The sequence below is a fragment of the Anarhichas minor genome, unplaced genomic scaffold (genome assembly GCF_050575085.1).
Source record: "Anarhichas minor isolate MPS153535 unplaced genomic scaffold, ASM5057508v1 ptg000017l, whole genome shotgun sequence".
Classification (NCBI taxonomy): domain Eukaryota; kingdom Metazoa; phylum Chordata; class Actinopteri; order Perciformes; family Anarhichadidae; genus Anarhichas; species Anarhichas minor.
The window spans coordinates 1,349,964-1,365,243 of NW_027466463.1; the positions used below are offsets into that span (position 1 = coordinate 1,349,964).

At 44.4% G+C, this 15,280-nt stretch overlaps 20 non-coding genes across 20 annotated transcripts; 10 read left to right on the forward strand and 10 right to left on the reverse strand.

Moving 5' to 3' along the window:
- Positions 1-958: 958 nt before the first annotated feature.
- trnad-guc (transfer RNA aspartic acid (anticodon GUC)) lies at positions 959-1,030 on the reverse strand. Its single transcript has one exon. It is a non-coding gene; the product is annotated as a tRNA-Asp (tRNA).
- A 928-nt stretch (positions 1,031-1,958) lies between these two features.
- On the forward strand, positions 1,959-2,031 carry trnav-uac (transfer RNA valine (anticodon UAC)). The gene has a single exon. It is a non-coding gene; the product is annotated as a tRNA-Val (tRNA).
- Positions 2,032-2,334: 303 nt separating this feature from the next.
- On the reverse strand, positions 2,335-2,406 carry trnad-guc (transfer RNA aspartic acid (anticodon GUC)). The gene has a single exon. It is a non-coding gene; the product is annotated as a tRNA-Asp (tRNA).
- Positions 2,407-2,646: 240 nt separating this feature from the next.
- Positions 2,647-2,719, forward strand: trnav-uac (transfer RNA valine (anticodon UAC)). Its single transcript has one exon. It is a non-coding gene; the product is annotated as a tRNA-Val (tRNA).
- A 303-nt stretch (positions 2,720-3,022) lies between these two features.
- On the reverse strand, positions 3,023-3,094 carry trnad-guc (transfer RNA aspartic acid (anticodon GUC)). Its single transcript has one exon. It is a non-coding gene; the product is annotated as a tRNA-Asp (tRNA).
- A 616-nt stretch (positions 3,095-3,710) lies between these two features.
- trnad-guc (transfer RNA aspartic acid (anticodon GUC)) lies at positions 3,711-3,782 on the reverse strand. The gene has a single exon. It is a non-coding gene; the product is annotated as a tRNA-Asp (tRNA).
- A 240-nt stretch (positions 3,783-4,022) lies between these two features.
- Positions 4,023-4,095, forward strand: trnav-uac (transfer RNA valine (anticodon UAC)). The gene has a single exon. It is a non-coding gene; the product is annotated as a tRNA-Val (tRNA).
- A 303-nt stretch (positions 4,096-4,398) lies between these two features.
- Positions 4,399-4,470, reverse strand: trnad-guc (transfer RNA aspartic acid (anticodon GUC)). Its single transcript has one exon. It is a non-coding gene; the product is annotated as a tRNA-Asp (tRNA).
- Positions 4,471-4,710: 240 nt separating this feature from the next.
- Positions 4,711-4,783, forward strand: trnav-uac (transfer RNA valine (anticodon UAC)). Its single transcript has one exon. It is a non-coding gene; the product is annotated as a tRNA-Val (tRNA).
- Positions 4,784-5,086: 303 nt separating this feature from the next.
- Positions 5,087-5,158, reverse strand: trnad-guc (transfer RNA aspartic acid (anticodon GUC)). The gene has a single exon. It is a non-coding gene; the product is annotated as a tRNA-Asp (tRNA).
- Positions 5,159-5,774: 616 nt separating this feature from the next.
- trnad-guc (transfer RNA aspartic acid (anticodon GUC)) lies at positions 5,775-5,846 on the reverse strand. The gene has a single exon. It is a non-coding gene; the product is annotated as a tRNA-Asp (tRNA).
- Positions 5,847-6,086: 240 nt separating this feature from the next.
- trnav-uac (transfer RNA valine (anticodon UAC)) lies at positions 6,087-6,159 on the forward strand. The gene has a single exon. It is a non-coding gene; the product is annotated as a tRNA-Val (tRNA).
- A 303-nt stretch (positions 6,160-6,462) lies between these two features.
- trnad-guc (transfer RNA aspartic acid (anticodon GUC)) lies at positions 6,463-6,534 on the reverse strand. The gene has a single exon. It is a non-coding gene; the product is annotated as a tRNA-Asp (tRNA).
- Positions 6,535-7,462: 928 nt separating this feature from the next.
- Positions 7,463-7,535, forward strand: trnav-uac (transfer RNA valine (anticodon UAC)). Its single transcript has one exon. It is a non-coding gene; the product is annotated as a tRNA-Val (tRNA).
- A 615-nt stretch (positions 7,536-8,150) lies between these two features.
- On the forward strand, positions 8,151-8,223 carry trnav-uac (transfer RNA valine (anticodon UAC)). The gene has a single exon. It is a non-coding gene; the product is annotated as a tRNA-Val (tRNA).
- A 303-nt stretch (positions 8,224-8,526) lies between these two features.
- trnad-guc (transfer RNA aspartic acid (anticodon GUC)) lies at positions 8,527-8,598 on the reverse strand. The gene has a single exon. It is a non-coding gene; the product is annotated as a tRNA-Asp (tRNA).
- A 240-nt stretch (positions 8,599-8,838) lies between these two features.
- trnav-uac (transfer RNA valine (anticodon UAC)) lies at positions 8,839-8,911 on the forward strand. Its single transcript has one exon. It is a non-coding gene; the product is annotated as a tRNA-Val (tRNA).
- A 615-nt stretch (positions 8,912-9,526) lies between these two features.
- trnav-uac (transfer RNA valine (anticodon UAC)) lies at positions 9,527-9,599 on the forward strand. The gene has a single exon. It is a non-coding gene; the product is annotated as a tRNA-Val (tRNA).
- A 303-nt stretch (positions 9,600-9,902) lies between these two features.
- Positions 9,903-9,974, reverse strand: trnad-guc (transfer RNA aspartic acid (anticodon GUC)). The gene has a single exon. It is a non-coding gene; the product is annotated as a tRNA-Asp (tRNA).
- A 240-nt stretch (positions 9,975-10,214) lies between these two features.
- On the forward strand, positions 10,215-10,287 carry trnav-uac (transfer RNA valine (anticodon UAC)). Its single transcript has one exon. It is a non-coding gene; the product is annotated as a tRNA-Val (tRNA).
- The last annotated feature ends 4,993 nt before the right edge of the window (positions 10,288-15,280 follow it).

A 15,280-nucleotide genomic window follows, 5' to 3' on the forward strand; every position in this document is an offset into this window, starting at 1 on the left:
CACTCTATGTAGTGGAATTGTCAGAAACTAGGTAAGTACAACTGCCCCAGGGTTAGCTTTTCCTCCACACAATCAAAGCGTTCTGACTAGCCTTCCCAGCAAACTGGATGAAAAGAGGCAGAATTTTCCATTCTGATGCGCAACCTTTCATGCATGCAGAGGTAGGCAATCATATCGTTAATGTGAAGCGGTCTCTGACAGCAGGAACATGCTTGATATGTATGGTCTCTGTGTTAAAAGGCTGTTGTCGTTCTAGCAACTGGTAGAAAACTCCCCGTCAGGGAATCGAACCCTGCTCTTCCGCGTGACAAGCGGAGATACTATCCACTATACTAACGAGGACTGCGCTAGTAGCGTTTTTGGGCTAATGAAAAAACAGTGGCGCTGTTCCGGCCTTTAAAGGGAATTCTTAGAGCTATACAGGGGAGGCTTTAAGTGTACTAGACATTTACTGTCACTCAATGACACAGCAGCTGTGACTGAATCCATTCGGAAATCATGTCGTCTGGCATCTGAAATGTTTGCAGTCAAGTGTGAATGGTGCATTGAGCCTGGGCACGTGCGTAAAAGTCATCTTCAGCAGTTTCTGTAGTGTAGTGGTTATCACGTTGGCTTTACACGCGAAAAGTCCCCCGTTCGAAACTGGGCGGAAACAGTATTCTTTGTTCCTGCTTACTCCACACAATAACACTCTATGTAGTGGAATTGTCAGAAACTAGGTAAGTACAACTGCCCCAGGGTTAGCTTTTCCTCCACACAATCAAAGCGTTCTGACTAGCCTTCCCAGCAAACTGGATGAAAAGAGGCAGAATTTTCCATTCTGATGCGCAACCTTTCATGCATGCCGAGGTAGGCAATCATATCGTTAATGTGAAGCGGTCTCTGACAGCAGGAACATGCTTGATATGTATGGTCTCTGTGTTAAAAGGCTGTTGTCGTTCTAGCAACTGGTAGAAAACTCCCCGTCAGGGAATCGAACCCTGGTCTTCCGCGTGACAAGCGGAGATACTATCCACTATACTAACGAGGACTGCGCTAGTAGCGTTTTTGGGCTAATGAAAAAACAGTGGCGCTGTTCCGGCCTTTAAAGGGAATTCTTAGAGCTATACAGGGGAGGCTTTAAGTGTACTAGACATTTACTGTCACTCAATGACACAGCAGCTGTGACTGAATCCATTCGGAAATCATGTCGTCTGGCATCTGAAATGTTTGCAGTCAAGTGTGAATGGTGCATTGAGCCTGGGCACGTGCGTAAAAGTCATCTTCAGCAGTTTCCGTAGTGTAGTGGTTATCACGTTGGCTTTACACGCGAAAAGTCCCCCGTTCGAAACTGGGCGGAAACGGTATTCTTTGTTCCTGCTTACTCCACACAATAACACTCTATGTAGTGGAATTGTCAGAAACTGGGTAAGTACAACTGCCCCAGGGTTAGCTTTTCCTCCACACAATCAAAGCGTTCTGACTAGCCTTCCCAGCAAACTGGATGAAAAGAGGCAGAATTTTCCATTCTGATGCGCAACCTTTCATGCATGCAGAGGTAGGCAATCATATCGTTAATGTGAAGCGGTCTCTGACAGCAGGAACATGCTTGATATGTATGGTCTCTGTGTTAAATGGCTGTTGTCGTTCTAGCAACTGGTAGAAAACTCCCCGTCAGGGAATCGAACCCTGGTCTTCCACGTGACAAGCAGAGATACTATCCACTATACTAACGAGGACTGCGCTAGTAGCATTTTTGGGCTAATGAAAAAACAGTGGCGCTGTTCCGGCCTTTAAAGGGAATTCTTAGAGCTATACAGGGGAGGCTTTAAGTGTACTAGACATTTACTGTCACTCAATGACACAGCAGCTGTGACTGAATCCATTCGGAAATCATGTCGTCTGGCATCTGAAATGTTTGCAGTCAAGTGTGAATGGTGCATTGAGCCTGGGCACGTGCGTAAAAGTCATCTTCAGCAGTTTCCGTAGTGTAGTGGTTATCACGTTCGCTTTACACGCGAAAAGTCCCCCGTTCGAAACTGGGCGGAAACAGTATTCTTTGTTCCTGCTTACTCCACACAATAACACTCTATGTAGTGGAATTGTCAGAAACTAGGTAAGTACAACTGCCCCAGGGTTAGCTTTTCCTCCACACAATCAAAGCGTTCTGACTAGCCTTCCCAGCAAACTGGATGAAAAGAGGCAGAATTTTCCATTCTGATGCGCAACCTTTCATGCATGCAGAGGTAGGCAATCATATCGTTAATGTGAAGCGGTCTCTGACAGCAGGAACATGCTTGATATGTATGGTCTCTGTGTTAAAAGGCTGTTGTCGTTCTAGCAACTGGTAGAAAACTCCCCGTCAGGGAATCGAACCCTGGTCTTCCGCGTGACAAGCGGAGATACTATCCACTATACTAACGAGGACTGCGCTAGTAGCGTTTTTGGGCTAATGAAAAAACAGTGGCGCTGTTCCGGCCTTTAAAGGGAATTCTTAGAGCTATACAGGGGAGGCTTTAAGTGTACTAGACATTTACTGTCACTCAATGACACAGCAGCTGTGACTGAATCCATTCGGAAATCATGTCGTCTGGCATCTGAAATGTTTGCAGTCAAGTGTGAATGGTGCATTGAGCCTGGGCACGTGCGTAAAAGTCATCTTCAGCAGTTTCCGTAGTGTAGTGGTTATCACGTTCGCTTTACACGCGAAAAGTCCCCCGTTCGAAACTGGGCGGAAACAGTATTCTTTGTTCCTGCTTACTCCACACAATAACACTCTATGTAGTGGAATTGTCAGAAACTAGGTAAGTACAACTGCCCCAGGGTTAGCTTTTCCTCCACACAATCAAAGCGTTCTGACTAGCCTTCCCAGCAAACTGGATGAAAAGAGGCAGAATTTTCCATTCTGATGCGCAACCTTTCATGCATGCCGAGGTAGGCAATCATATCGTTAATGTGAAGCGGTCTCTGACAGCAGGAACATGCTTGATATGTATGGTCTCTGTGTTAAAAGGCTGTTGTCGTTCTAGCAACTGGTAGAAAACTCCCCGTCAGGGAATCGAACCCTGGTCTTCCGCGTGACAAGCGGAGATACTATCCACTATACTAACGAGGACTGCGCTAGTAGCGTTTTTGGGCTAATGAAAAAACAGTGGCGCTGTTCCGGCCTTTAAAGGGAATTCTTAGAGCTATACAGGGGAGGCTTTAAGTGTACTAGACATTTACTGTCACTCAATGACACAGCAGCTGTGACTGAATCCATTCGGAAATCATGTCGTCTGGCATCTGAAATGTTTGCAGTCAAGTGTGAATGGTGCATTGAGCCTGGGCACGTGCGTAAAAGTCATCTTCAGCAGTTTCTGTAGTGTAGTGGTTATCACGTTGGCTTTACACGCGAAAAGTCCCCCGTTCGAAACTGGGCGGAAACAGTATTCTTTGTTCCTGCTTACTCCACACAATAACACTCTATGTAGTGGAATTGTCAGAAACTAGGTAAGTACAACTGCCCCAGGGTTAGCTTTTCCTCCACACAATCAAAGCGTTCTGACTAGCCTTCCCAGCAAACTGGATGAAAAGAGGCAGAATTTTCCATTCTGATGCGCAACCTTTCATGCATGCCGAGGTAGGCAATCATATCGTTAATGTGAAGCGGTCTCTGACAGCAGGAACATGCTTGATATGTATGGTCTCTGTGTTAAAAGGCTGTTGTCGTTCTAGCAACTGGTAGAAAACTCCCCGTCAGGGAATCGAACCCTGGTCTTCCGCGTGACAAGCGGAGATACTATCCACTATACTAACGAGGACTGCGCTAGTAGCGTTTTTGGGCTAATGAAAAAACAGTGGCGCTGTTCCGGCCTTTAAAGGGAATTCTTAGAGCTATACAGGGGAGGCTTTAAGTGTACTAGACATTTACTGTCACTCAATGACACAGCAGCTGTGACTGAATCCATTCGGAAATCATGTCGTCTGGCATCTGAAATGTTTGCAGTCAAGTGTGAATGGTGCATTGAGCCTGGGCACGTGCGTAAAAGTCATCTTCAGCAGTTTCCGTAGTGTAGTGGTTATCACGTTCGCTTTACACGCGAAAAGTCCCCCGTTCGAAGCTGGGCGGAAACAGTATTCTTTGTTCCTGCTTACTCCACACAATAACACTCTATGTAGTGGAATTGTCAGAAACTAGGTAAGTACAACTGCCCCAGGGTTAGCTTTTCCTCCACACAATCAAAGCGTTCTGACTAGCCTTCCCAGCAAACTGGATGAAAAGAGGCAGAATTTTCCATTCTGATGCGCAACCTTTCATGCATGCCGAGGTAGGCAATCATATCGTTAATGTGAAGCGGTCTCTGACAGCAGGAACATGCTTGATATGTATGGTCTCTGTGTTAAAAGGCTGTTGTCGTTCTAGCAACTGGTAGAAAACTCCCCGTCAGGGAATCGAACCCTGGTCTTCCGCGTGACAAGCGGAGATACTATCCACTATACTAACGAGGACTGCGCTAGTAGCGTTTTTGGGCTAATGAAAAAACAGTGGCGCTGTTCCGGCCTTTAAAGGGAATTCTTAGAGCTATACAGGGGAGGCTTTAAGTGTACTAGACATTTACTGTCACTCAATGACACAGCAGCTGTGACTGAATCCATTCGGAAATCATGTCGTCTGGCATCTGAAATGTTTGCAGTCAAGTGTGAATGGTGCATTGAGCCTGGGCACGTGCGTAAAAGTCATCTTCAGCAGTTTCCGTAGTGTAGTGGTTATCACGTTCGCTTTACACGCGAAAAGTCCCCCGTTCGAAACTGGGCGGAAACAGTATTCTTTGTTCCTGCTTACTCCACACAATAACACTCTATGTAGTGGAATTGTCAGAAACTAGGTAAGTACAACTGCCCCAGGGTTAGCTTTTCCTCCACACAATCAAAGCGTTCTGACTAGCCTTCCCAGCAAACTGGATGAAAAGAGGCAGAATTTTCCATTCTGATGCGCAACCTTTCATGCATGCAGAGGTAGGCAATCATATCGTTAATGTGAAGCGGTCTCTGACAGCAGGAACATGCTTGATATGTATGGTCTCTGTGTTAAAAGGCTGTTGTCGTTCTAGCAACTGGTAGAAAACTCCCCGTCAGGGAATCGAACCCTGGTCTTCCGCGTGACAAGCGGAGATACTATCCACTATACTAACGAGGACTGCGCTAGTAGCGTTTTTGGGCTAATGAAAAAACAGTGGCGCTGTTCCGGCCTTTAAAGGGAATTCTTAGAGCTATACAGGGGAGGCTTTAAGTGTACTAGACATTTACTGTCACTCAATGACACAGCAGCTGTGACTGAATCCATTCGGAAATCATGTCGTCTGGCATCTGAAATGTTTGCAGTCAAGTGTGAATGGTGCATTGAGCCTGGGCACGTGCGTAAAAGTCATCTTCAGCAGTTTCTGTAGTGTAGTGGTTATCACGTTGGCTTTACACGCGAAAAGTCCCCCGTTCGAAACTGGGCGGAAACAGTATTCTTTGTTCCTGCTTACTCCACACAATAACACTCTATGTAGTGGAATTGTCAGAAACTAGGTAAGTACAACTGCCCCAGGGTTAGCTTTTCCTCCACACAATCAAAGCGTTCTGACTAGCCTTCCCAGCAAACTGGATGAAAAGAGGCAGAATTTTCCATTCTGATGCGCAACCTTTCATGCATGCCGAGGTAGGCAATCATATCGTTAATGTGAAGCGGTCTCTGACAGCAGGAACATGCTTGATATGTATGGTCTCTGTGTTAAAAGGCTGTTGTCGTTCTAGCAACTGGTAGAAAACTCCCCGTCAGGGAATCGAACCCTGGTCTTCCGCGTGACAAGCGGAGATACTATCCACTATACTAACGAGGACTGCGCTAGTAGCGTTTTTGGGCTAATGAAAAAACAGTGGCGCTGTTCCGGCCTTTAAAGGGAATTCTTAGAGCTATACAGGGGAGGCTTTAAGTGTACTAGACATTTACTGTCACTCAATGACACAGCAGCTGTGACTGAATCCATTCGGAAATCATGTCGTCTGGCATCTGAAATGTTTGCAGTCAAGTGTGAATGGTGCATTGAGCCTGGGCACGTGCGTAAAAGTCATCTTCAGCAGTTTCCGTAGTGTAGTGGTTATCACGTTCGCTTTACACGCGAAAAGTCCCCCGTTCGAAGCTGGGCGGAAACAGTATTCTTTGTTCCTGCTTACTCCACACAATAACACTCTATGTAGTGGAATTGTCAGAAACTAGGTAAGTACAACTGCCCCAGGGTTAGCTTTTCCTCCACACAATCAAAGCGTTCTGACTAGCCTTCCCAGCAAACTGGATGAAAAGAGGCAGAATTTTCCATTCTGATGCGCAACCTTTCATGCATGCCGAGGTAGGCAATCATATCGTTAATGTGAAGCGGTCTCTGACAGCAGGAACATGCTTGATATGTATGGTCTCTGTGTTAAAAGGCTGTTGTCGTTCTAGCAACTGGTAGAAAACTCCCCGTCAGGGAATCGAACCCTGGTCTTCCGCGTGACAAGCGGAGATACTATCCACTATACTAACGAGGACTGCGCTAGTAGCGTTTTTGGGCTAATGAAAAAACAGTGGCGCTGTTCCGGCCTTTAAAGGGAATTCTTAGAGCTATACAGGGGAGGCTTTAAGTGTACTAGACATTTACTGTCACTCAATGACACAGCAGCTGTGACTGAATCCATTCGGAAATCATGTCGTCTGGCATCTGAAATGTTTGCAGTCAAGTGTGAATGGTGCATTGAGCCTGGGCACGTGCGTAAAAGTCATCTTCAGCAGTTTCCGTAGTATAGTGGTTATCACGTTCGCTTTACACGCGAAAAGTCCCCCGTTCGAAACTGGGCGGAAACAGTATTCTTTGTTCCTGCTTACTCCACACAATAACACTCTATGTAGTGGAATTGTCAGAAACTAGGTAAGTACAACTGCCCCAGGGTTAGCTTTTCCTCCACACAATCAAAGCGTTCTGACTAGCCTTCCCAGCAAACTGGATGAAAAGAGGCAGAATTTTCGATTCTGATGCGCAACCTTTCATGCATGCCGAGGTAGGCAATCATATCGTTAATGTGAAGCGGTCTCTGACAGCAGGAACATGCTTGATATGTATGGTCTCTGTGTTAAATGGCTCTTGTCGTTCTAGCAACTGGTAGAAAACTCCCCGTCAGGGAATCGAACCCTGGTCTTCCACGTGACAAGCAGAGATACTATCCACTATACTAACGAGGACTGCGCTAGTAGCATTTTTGGGCTAATGAAAAAAAAGTGGCGCTGTTCCGGCCTTTAAAGGGAATTCTTAGAGCTATACAGGGGAGGCTTTAAGTGTACTAGACATTTACTGTCACTCAATGACACAGCAGCTGTGACTGAATCCATTCGGAAATCATGTCGTCTGGCATCTGAAATGTTTGCAGTCAAGTGTGAATGGTGCATTGAGCCTGGGCACGTGCGTAAAAGTCATCTTCAGCAGTTTCCGTAGTGTAGTGGTTATCACGTTCGCTTTACACGCGAAAAGTCCCCCGTTCGAAACTGGGCGGAAACAGTATTCTTTGTTCCTGCTTACTCCACACAATAACACTCTATGTAGTGGAATTGTCAGAAACTAGGTAAGTACAACTGCCCCAGGGTTAGCTTTTCCTCCACACAATCAAAGCGTTCTGACTAGCCTTCCCAGCAAACTGGATGAAAAGAGGCAGAATTTTCCATTCTGATGCGCAACCTTTCATGCATGCCGAGGTAGGCAATCATATCGTTAATGTGAAGCGGTCTCTGACAGCAGGAACATGCTTGATATGTATGGTCTCTGTGTTAAATGGCTCTTGTCGTTCTAGCAACTGGTAGAAAACTCCCCGTCAGGGAATCGAACCCTGGTCTTCCACGTGACAAGCAGAGATACTATCCACTATACTAACGAGGACTGCGCTAGTAGCATTTTTGGGCTAATGAAAAAAAAGTGGCGCTGTTCCGGCCTTTAAAGGGAATTCTTAGAGCTATACAGGGGAGGCTTTAAGTGTACTAGACATTTACTGTCACTCAATGACACAGCAGCTGTGACTGAATCCATTCGGAAATCATGTCGTCTGGCATCTGAAATGTTTGCAGTCAAGTGTGAATGGTGCATTGAGCCTGGGCACGTGCGTAAAAGTCATCTTCAGCAGTTTCCGTAGTGTAGTGGTTATCACGTTCGCTTTACACGCGAAAAGTCCCCCGTTCGAAACTGGGCGGAAACAGTATTCTTTGTTCCTGCTTACTCCACACAATAACACTCTATGTAGTGGAATTGTCAGAAACTAGGTAAGTACAACTGCCCCAGGGTTAGCTTTTCCTCCACACAATCAAAGCGTTCTGACTAGCCTTCCCAGCAAACTGGATGAAAAGAGGCAGAATTTTCCATTCTGATGCGCAACCTTTCATGCATGCAGAGGTAGGCAATCATATCGTTAATGTGAAGCGGTCTCTGACAGCAGGAACATGCTTGATATGTATGGTCTCTGTGTTAAAAGGCTGTTGTCGTTCTAGCAACTGGTAGAAAACTCCCCGTCAGGGAATCGAACCCTGGTCTTCCGCGTGACAAGCGGAGATACTATCCACTATACTAACGAGGACTGCGCTAGTAGCGTTTTTGGGCTAATGAAAAAACAGTGGCGCTGTTCCGGCCTTTAAAGGGAATTCTTAGAGCTATACAGGGGAGGCTTTAAGTGTACTAGACATTTACTGTCACTCAATGACACAGCAGCTGTGACTGAATCCATTCGGAAATCATGTCGTCTGGCATCTGAAATGTTTGCAGTCAAGTGTGAATGGTGCATTGAGCCTGGGCACGTGCGTAAAAGTCATCTTCAGCAGTTTCCGTAGTGTAGTGGTTATCACGTTCGCTTTACACGCGAAAAGTCCCCCGTTCGAAGCTGGGCGGAAACAGTATTCTTTGTTCCTGCTTACTCCACACAATAACACTCTATGTAGTGGAATTGTCAGAAACTAGGTAAGTACAACTGCCCCAGGGTTAGCTTTTCCTCCACACAATCAAAGCGTTCTGACTAGCCTTCCCAGCAAACTGGATGAAAAGAGGCAGAATTTTCCATTCTGATGCGCAACCTTTCATGCATGCCGAGGTAGGCAATCATATCGTTAATGTGAAGCGGTCTCTGACAGCAGGAACATGCTTGATATGTATGGTCTCTGTGTTAAATGGCTGTTGTCGTTCTAGCAACTGGTAGAAAACTCCCCGTCAGGGAATCGAACCCTGGTCTTCCACGTGACAAGCAGAGATACTATCCACTATACTAACGAGGACTGCGCTAGTAGCATTTTTGGGCTAATGAAAAAAAAGTGGCGCTGTTCCGGCCTTTAAAGGGAATTCTTAGAGCTATACAGGGGAGGCTTTAAGTGTACTAGACATTTACTGTCACTCAATGACACAGCAGCTGTGACTGAATCCATTCGGAAATCATGTCGTCTGGCATCTGAAATGTTTGCAGTCAAGTGTGAATGGTGCATTGAGCCTGGGCACGTGCGTAAAAGTCATCTTCAGCAGTTTCCGTAGTGTAGTGGTTATCACGTTGGCTTTACACGCGAAAAGTCCCCCGTTCGAAACTGGGCGGAAACAGTATTCTTTGTTCCTGCTTACTCCACACAATAACACTCTATGTAGTGGAATTGTCAGAAACTAGGTAAGTACAACTGCCCCAGGGTTAGCTTTTCCTCCACACAATCAAAGCGTTCTGACTAGCCTTCCCAGCAAACTGGATGAAAAGAGGCAGAATTTTCCATTCTGATGCGCAACCTTTCATGCATGCCGAGGTAGGCAATCATATCGTTAATGTGAAGCGGTCTCTGACAGCAGGAACATGCTTGATATGTATGGTCTCTGTGTTAAAAGGCTGTTGTCGTTCTAGCAACTGGTAGAAAACTCCCCGTCAGGGAATCGAACCCTGGTCTTCCGCGTGACAAGCGGAGATACTATCCACTATACTAACGAGGACTGCGCTAGTAGCGTTTTTGGGCTAATGAAAAAACAGTGGCGCTGTTCCGGCCTTTAAAGGGAATTCTTAGAGCTATACAGGGGAGGCTTTAAGTGTACTAGACATTTACTGTCACTCAATGACACAGCAGCTGTGACTGAATCCATTCGGAAATCATGTCGTCTGGCATCTGAAATGTTTGCAGTCAAGTGTGAATGGTGCATTGAGCCTGGGCACGTGCGTAAAAGTCATCTTCAGCAGTTTCCGTAGTGTAGTGGTTATCACGTTCGCTTTACACGCGAAAAGTCCCCCGTTCGAAGCTGGGCGGAAACAGTATTCTTTGTTCCTGCTTACTCCACACAATAACACTCTATGTAGTGGAATTGTCAGAAACTAGGTAAGTACAACTGCCCCAGGGTTAGCTTTTCCTCCACACAATCAAAGCGTTCTGACTAGCCTTCCCAGCAAACTGGATGAAAAGAGGCAGAATTTTCCATTCTGATGCGCAACCTTTCATGCATGCCGAGGTAGGCAATCATATCGTTAATGTGAAGCGGTCTCTGACAGCAGGAACATGCTTGATATGTATGGTCTCTGTGTTAAATGGCTGTTGTCGTTCTAGCAACTGGTAGAAAACTCCCCGTCAGGGAATCGAACCCTGGTCTTCCACGTGACAAGCAGAGATACTATCCACTATACTAACGAGGACTGCGCTAGTAGCGTTTTTGGGCTAATGAAAAAAAAGTGGCGCTGTTCCGGCCTTTAAAGGGAATTCTTAGAGCTATACAGGGGAGGCTTTAAGTGTACTAGACATTTACTGTCACTCAATGACACAGCAGCTGTGACTGAATCCATTCGGAAATCATGTCGTCTGGCATCTGAAATGTTTGCAGTCAAGTGTGAATGGTGCATTGAGCCTGGGCACGTGCGTAAAAGTCATCTTCAGCAGTTTCCGTAGTGTAGTGGTTATCACGTTGGCTTTACACGAGAAACTCTGACTTTCTGTCTGTCTCTCTGACTTTCTATCTGAATCGGTCTGTCTGATTCAGTCTGTCTGACGTTCTGTCCGTCGTCTGACTCTGTCTCTCTCTCTGACTCTGTCTCTGTTTGACTCTGTCTTTCTGACTTTCTGTCTGTCTCTCTGAATCTGTCTGTCTGATTCAGTCTGTCTGACTTTGTCTGTCTCTCTAGCATTCTCTCTGACTCTTTCTGTCTCTCTGTCTGACTCTGTCTCAGACTTTCTGTCTGTCTCTCTGACTTTCAGTCTGACTCTGTCTCTCTGTCTGACTCTCTCTCTGTTTGACTCTCTCTGTCTCTCTGACTTTCTCTCTGTCTGTCTGTCTGTCTGACCAGACTCTTTGTGAGGACCTTTCTCAGAATGGGTATGTTGCAACAAACTAACAGAGAGAATATAATAAAAACTATCAGTGCAGTCATTCCTATTTTTGACCAAACTGGCTCCCCACTGGCCTAACGTTTGTTGAACCGTTACTGGTTATAATAGATATAATCAATCCAAGCAACATTTTTGTTTGGTGTCATCCAAATAAATATGGATTTGAGGCCTGCTTTTATCTAATTTCTTGATTTAAACTCTTCAGGGACCCCTCTGGGTTGCATTATACCATCTAAATACACTCTGCGGTCTGAGGCATACTGCCTCTTAAACCTCTGGGTTTTATTTGGGGACTTTTTTTACTCCAATTATGTTTTCTACTCTTTTGTACACCACCTGCACAGATACTTTCATCCTTACCAATGTACAAAGGCCAATCCTCCGCGATGGAGTATTTAACAGCAGATCATTTCCACACATCTGTTATGGCAAATGTCTGCTCACTTAAGACATGGAGAGTGGGAACCATCATGGTTATATTATGGCATGTCTGATCTAGCTTAAAGTTAAACACAACAAGAAAAAACAGAAAGCGAAAGGTAAAGAAAAATGTTTTATTTCTCTATAGGTTTCTTTCCATATTGTTGTCAGACACTTAGAATAATGCTGAGCCTGTCAGCGGCAAAAACAAGCACTTTTAGTCGATGTACATTGACAGCGAGGAGTCGAGCAAATACATTACAATCCGTTTAGGGTTGCTGTCTGCTGCGTTCTCCCTCAATACTGGACTAATTTCAAATACTGTTGTCCCCGCACTTAGTCACAAAAACAGAGGAAATAGAGTTGAAGAATACCAAAGTTGCCCTCCAAAGGAGTGTACCTCATTTATCTCCTAGCCTGGTCAGCGACCTTTCAGTCACATCCCTGACCTTATCACAATGAAATACTGCTTGAAACCAAAATAATGCAGAATTCATACTCTTTATTTTACATAAATTACACCACTCCCAGACCCCATGCATCCTCTCCATGTACATGTATAAACATTTATTGCACATGAAACTGTTCGAACTTCAAAGTCAAGTCCCTGTTAAGAGCATCATGCTGGCCAGCAGAAAATGACATCAATGAAAGAAACACAAAACGTGTCTCACAATACTTAAACAATTTATTACCCAACAGTGATGAAGTCAGTAATTCTGCAACAAAATTCAATTGCTGTGAATTAATGCACGATCCACATCCTTTGTTACATGGCTTTCAACTGCAAAGAAGAGATCAACCAGCTGATGAGAAACACACACACATACATACACGCTCCCCATGTTATATGAGGTATGATATCTTGTATAATTTAACATACAGTACGTTAAGATTACACATGTAAGTTTACAGTGACATTCTTCTGCTCATTGACACTGCTGCACAAATGCATACTGAGTTAGATGTTCTGCTGAGAGGCCAAAATCTGATGGGACAATCAGGACGTAGAATTAATAACAGCAGTGTGGTAGAATATACAAGTCTGCATAGACAGTGCTGATATCGCGGTGAGGCGGTGTACTGCGGCATTTTAAAAGGAGGTGTCCATGGCTGATGTCTGGCGAACCCAGATCACTTTTTCAACATAGTATTTTGACGTTGTCAGTAATATTTGCACAGCATCACCAGAAAATATCACTGGGTGTCCACAAGGCCAGTCACTCTCTTACTTCAGCGGCTGCTGAGATTTTAAGATTTCTAAACAGGGAAGACGACCCATTCTCACTCCCTACTCGTCAAATACGGATGCTCAGTCGGTGCCCCTCGCCGTCTGATACTGTCTCATCGAGGCACCTTTAAGCATCTGTGTGAGACGCACCGGCAATGTAAACTCAGCCACCTCCTTATTAGATGGTCAGAGCAGCTGATGTAGCATAAAGAACGAGAAAGTGTACATAGGGCAGGTAAGAGGTTGGATAGGTCAACGCAAGACTTTCACCCAGCAGACTGCTGTTTGCGTCTTGTGTGAAACCAGGTCAAGTTGACTTATTTTACTGTAGTTTTGTTAAAGAACTTAAGTAGGTAACTAACACCAATTACACGGAAAATGTACTTATTTTGTGTAACAAACGTACGTGTTTTGACCCAAACCAAGATCTTTTCCAAACCTAACCAAGGAATTTTGCTGCATAAGTAAACTTGCGTTGCTTTGTTTTGAAAAAAGACGGTATGCATGTAACGAGCGGAAACTGTACGTTTCCTGTGAACAAGGAAGTTGTTTTTGAAAAGACACTATGCATGTTAGATCGGAGACTGAAACGGCGTCCCTGACATGTCCTAAACCGATGCTAGAGAGGAACCATCATTTGAAGTTAAGGCCACTGACCAAGAGTTGGTATTTGACAAGTTGGGAGTGAGAATGTGTTGGGCAAGCTGGCCCGGCTCTGTGTGTTTGCTAATGCTCCACACTCAAGAAAAACAACAACTCTTTACTTTCACCAAAACTGCATAATCCTCTAAAATAGATTTGAATCATAAGATGTGTAGAATTGTTTGTTTTAAAACGTTTCAGTCAAAAAACACATTAGTAATCATGCTGATATCTGATGGTGACTAAATATTTCGGAGAGTACCTAAATATTAAGACTTAGGACTAAGATGAATTTGACAATTTAACATGAGTCAGACTTGTCATGTGTCATGGTCATTTAAATGCTATAGCGACACCTACATTTGGCTGCAATTGTCCAATGCACTCAGGGGTTAAATCCATTTAGGGTGAATAATCTATGCCAATAAGAAATAGGCCAAAAGCCAGTTTAAGAATAACGTTATACTGTAGCATCAAACAAAAGCATCTACTGTATATAAAGGGACTTTCAAGATTGGATACAAATAGTAAGAGTGAAGGAAAACTTTTGATGGTTTTTATAGAAAATGGTGGAAAAACAGGTGTAATCTTGAACCAAGTCAAGAAAAGGGATTTGGCTTGGCCACCACGCAGTTGAGGAATTACGAGCCAAAACATAAAGTGCTTTTTAAATGGCCACACTTTTTTCTTCTTTGTACCAAGTTGAGATTGTGTCAAACCGCCGTCAAATTCAACTTCCCAAGTCCTGTTTCATGCTGATGTATATGACAGAGTTTGAATTTACGTTGTGTAGACCAGAGGTCCCCAACCTTTTTTGCATCACGGACCGGTTTCATGTAAGACAATATTTTCACGGACCGGTCTTCTTCAAGGTGTGGTGGAAAAACACGACGAAATAAAATGATACGATCAGCATGAAAACAAATATAAAATGCATAAATAAATACAACTCACAATAAACGCTGAATCAGTGGAGCCCTGAGCTTGTTTCTCTGCAACGAGACGGTCCCATCTGGGGGTAACGGGAGACAATGACACCCGAAGTCTGTTCCTGATGTCCAGTCTACTCCGTTTAGTTTTGATTGCCGTCACTACAGAACATCCCGCTTCACAAAGAGGATGTTGTTAATGGAAGCAGGGTTTTCAGTGCTTTAGTGGTGATCTCAGGATATTCAGCCTTGATTTTAATCAAACACCAGCAGAGTTGTTGTCTCAAACATACTTTTAAGGCCACCTGCATTTACAATCTCCAGCAGCTGATCTTCCTGTCGCCACATATACTGCAGAGCGGGTTTGGCGCGTCAGAATTACTCCTGATATTTAATCTGACTCCTGATATTGTCTGTTAAATGAAGCTTTCTTTTTATTGGAAGTTGTAGCTCTTCTTCTGTCTCATTAGTGGCCTTTCCCTCTTTGCAAAGAAGCTCTCCAAAAGTTATTTACTCATTTTCGCTAACTTGTGGGCTTCATTTTTGAGGTAACGTATCACGTGACCGAGACGAGCGTCTTGACATGTGTGTCAAGAGCCACAGGCGGATGAAATTGCGAGAGAATCCGGTCATTTTTCAAAATAAAACTTCTTTCAGACTGATAATCAATAAAACGGAAATAATATAATATTTATTCTTTCTGTTCGG